Genomic DNA, 4,489 nt, shown 5'->3' with positions numbered 1-4,489 from the left:
ATATGATGTGGTTAGCTGACATGTTAAAAACCATATGATGTGGTTAGTGACATGTTAAACATAATTTGATGTGGTTAGCTGACATGTTAAACACTTATCCAGGTGTCAGATCGTTATATCATATGATGTGGTTAGCTCACATGTTAAACACCATATGATTTTGTTTGTTGACATATTAAACACCATATGATGTGGTTAGCTGACACGTTGAACACCGTAGGATGTGGTTAGCTGACATTTTAAACACCATATGATGTGGTTAGCTGACATTTTAAACACCTATCCAGGTATCAGATCAATATATCATATGATGTGATGTGGTTAGATGACATGTTAAAGACTTATCCATGTATCAGATTGTTGTATTATATGATGTGGTTAGCTGACATTATTGAAACAGAAAACTTGAGCGTGCATAACTATTCACCCCCCCCCCCCCCCCCCCCCAAAAGTCAATACTTTGTAGCGCCACCTTTTGCAGCAATTACAGCTGCAAGTCTCTTGGGGTGTGTCTCTATAAGCTTAGCACATCTAGCCACTGGGATTTTTGCCCTATCTTCAAGGCAAAACTGCTCCAGCTCCTTCAAGTTAGATGGGTTCCGCTGGTGTACAGCAATCTCTAAGTCATATCACAGATTCTCAAATGGATTGAGGTCTGAGCTTTGTCTAGGACATTCCAAGACATTTAAATGTTTCCCCTTAAACCACTCGAGTGTTGCTTTAGCAGAATGCTTAGGGTCATTGTCCTGCTGGAAGGTGAACCTCCGTCCCAGTCTCAAATCTCTGGAAGACTGAAACAGGTCTCCCTCAAGAATTTCCCCTTATTTAGCACCATCCATCATTCCTTCAATTCTGACCAGTTTCCCAGTCCCTGCCGATAAAAACATCCCCACAGCATGATAATGCCACCACCATGCTTCACTGTGGGGATGGTGTTCATAGCATTTTCCTTGATGGCCAAAAAGCTCATGACCAGAGTACTGTCGTATCTGATGAGTGGTGGCCATTATTGCTGTCAACAAAAGGAGTCTGCTCAAACTGAACGTTGATCATAAGGTTTATTCAGATCACAAGCGTCAGCATGAGTGACAGACTCGCGAGGTCTGGAGAGCAGTGTCCTCCAATTCTAATGACTGCTCTGCCCGCTCTTCTTCGTGTACCCCTATTTATAAACAATGCAACAAGATGGGCTCCCTCTTCTGGCCAATCACCAGTTTACAACACACTTCCTGTCTATTGTATGTGAACATTGTCTTTTGATACTAACATAACCAACATTCCATTTATTCATGAAAAACATTTAACAAAGACATAATCTTAATACACTACATATTCCCCCCTTCGAGACAAAACTAAAAAGTCTCGACAACAATAGGATTATGACTAGTAACCATTTATCTTATTGAGTATCTTTAACATTAAACCAAAAACATTCTTCTCTAGAGTGTAAATACCTTTCTTATGAAATAACTGTTTATGAAGTGTGAATACATTACTATGAAATATGAACAAATCTCTATGGAGTGTAAGAGCGAAAAACTGTCCGGCAGCCATCTTTTCAGATATCCATCCATCAATCAAGACAGTAAAATTCTCTCACGGTCCCTCTGCCCCAGGCAACCACCTCGGTACTCCAGATAACCTCATAAACCATGTAAATGCCTTTGAAACTATGATGCAATTAAATACACATGTAAGCCCCTGCAAACAAAATCCTATCCAATAAATATCCATTGTAAGGCTGGTCAACCCATTGGACCGTACAATGAAACTCTCCCTTCCTAGCCTCTCTGTCCCTAAACATTCACGAAATAAACAAAAACATCTAAGATCCTCACATGTATTCAATAACATCAAACATCATTCTACAAAATTAATCCCTGAGGCTATTACACAATTATGTATTACACATGTCTATATTTCATTGCAGACACTGGAATGTAGTCCACTACACTTCATCTCCCTGTAGTCTCGACTTCCAATGAACTGTTGATGATGGAATCAGCCACACCCTCCTTGTTTCATCTCCTCCAGTCATATTGTCCCTTCATATTGTCCTTGTTTGAGTATTTCAATCTCCACATGTCCCCCAAATGCTTCTGGAAGAAAAGAAAAAGAACCCAACAGTATCTTTTGCAAAACAACATTTTGAAATTGACCATCAATATCAACTAAGAATATAAAAATGATCTATAAATGATGCATGAATCACATAAACCTATTCCCCCCTTTGATTCATAAATCATACCAAAATCACCCCAATATTGAAAAAAAAGATTTTGAAAAATGAACAAATAATCAAAAAATGATATTTATCCATTCAGTTCCACTGGTCCATCTTTATCCAGATCAGGAACAGTCAACACCGGCATCTGAGTGTAGTCTCCAGGCACTCTCCAACCTATCTTAATATCATAGCTTTCTCAAAGGTCAGTAACAAATTACAAACATCCCACAGTGTTATCAAAGCTGAAACTAAAATCTGACCCATCACTGCCCCTACTGGCCTAACTGATCTTGCAACCAAGTCTTCCAAATGCATCCCTTATTTCCTTCAATGCATCTATAACCCCAGTGATATTATCTGAACTATCTGGACTCAAAGTATAACTAATATTTATCAATATGATCTTCCCAAATGTTACACCATACCATGAATAAAGTCCCCCCTTCTCCCTTAAGATTTATCCTTCAATGATAGGCTTGAAGACTATGACATGTAGTCATGTCACCCTTTTAACCCTAGATTTAGCTGTGTCCGGTGCTATCCCTCTTATAATGATAAAACCTCATATGGAAGCTTCAACGTTGACATGTAACAAAATCCTATCCATCCATAATGTAAGAATATATACTTTATCACCACAAACCCTCCAAATATCTCAAAAATCCCCAATAGTCACATTGTCAGTCAAAAGCTAATCGTTTAACCATCAAAGTCCTGCTGTTCTTACTACCTGGTATATTAAAAATTAACCTTATATTTCTCAGTACTACCCTTAAGGCCATGCTTATCCAAAGTCATCATATAATCATCACAATCTGATATTCCCATAAACATACCCTTTACCTCATATGTTTTATTAGAACAAAAATAACTTTTAGCCCTCAATGTTTCACCTGAATACTTCAGGGTTCCGTTGTTACCTGATTTTCCTTTCCCATTTAACAATTCCCATAGGGTAATTCATTTAACCAAGAACACTTAAACCTAGGCTTAAACCACTGTTCTGACAACGACATTATTTTATCTGTCAATGACTGTTGCTGATACCACAGTCATGCCAAAGCATAAGACTGACCCATACCTGATAGAGGCTGCGCGACCGTCTAACATGTTTGGTGCTGGAATTCTCAACAGACATGGACCCTCAAGATTCCTCACTGATCTTACAGAATGAGTTAATCTATCTCTAATTTCCACAACAGAAGAACGAGCGGTACTGATCAGATACCTCTCCTTGTCTGTCATTAAAATCAAAGACCTCATCCTGTCCTCCATGATGAATCTATATTCTCTCTACTACTATCTGCTCTCCTATTTTAACCCTATTCGTACTATCCTTGACAGCACTCTCCATCCGTAACATAAACCCTGAGTCTAAAATTCCCCATTTAATTTCAGAAAAGTTGTTGTCGATGTCATACTCCCTACATTTGCTATTGCCATCGTATCACTAATCCCTTCCAAAGTTACCATTAAAGTAGTTGATTTAGCTGCTGTATCAACCCTAATTACTTCTAGTGCAAAAGTTCCCATTATCCTCTGTGTATTATCTACTGTTGGAGTGACTACTGTAATCTACTCCTCCTGAACTCCCTCAATGACTGTGGAAACGTCAACAGACCTCAAATCTTCCATTATAAGCGTCACTTTACGAATTACATAGCCCTTTAACCCATAATTCTTAACCGGAACAACTTCTAATGCTTGCACTAGATAAGTATACATATATTCTCCCTGACCTTTCTCTGTAACATTACGCCAAATAAGTGAACAGTCACTCCTAACCTCTTCCACTTCATATCGTTGTACAACCTATCCCTCCTTTGACTAAGTGCAACAGCTTCTACTCCTGGTCCTGATAACAATACTTATTCTCCATAATTATCTCTCCATATGGGAGGAACGTCCCCATCCTAAACCCAATAAGTATTCTTTCCCCTAAAATTGGTGCTGTATTGGTTCCCTTATAACCAAATGCGATATATTTATGGCTTTAATACCTATCAATGTTGAAAGAGTTAAATTGCTTCTCACTGTTGTTATAATAGACTGAAGTGTTAATGTCCTTATTGTTGCTCCTAGTTTTCCCCAAAGAAAAAAGTTGTCTTTGCTTGTACTTCCATCTATCACCACTAGTGTCACTTTTTCCCCAAATCTCAGTCCTTTCTCTAAATCCCTGACTTTCAAACTTTTGATTACACAAAATACACCTATAATTACCTTGATCTTCCTACTCTACAGTGTCCTTCACCATTGTTCTCT

The sequence above is a fragment of the Coregonus lavaretus genome (genome assembly GCF_964263955.1).
Source record: "Coregonus lavaretus genome assembly, chromosome: 24".
NCBI classification, from domain to species: domain Eukaryota; kingdom Metazoa; phylum Chordata; class Actinopteri; order Salmoniformes; family Salmonidae; genus Coregonus; species Coregonus lavaretus.
Note: the sequence above shows the minus strand (reverse complement) of the source record.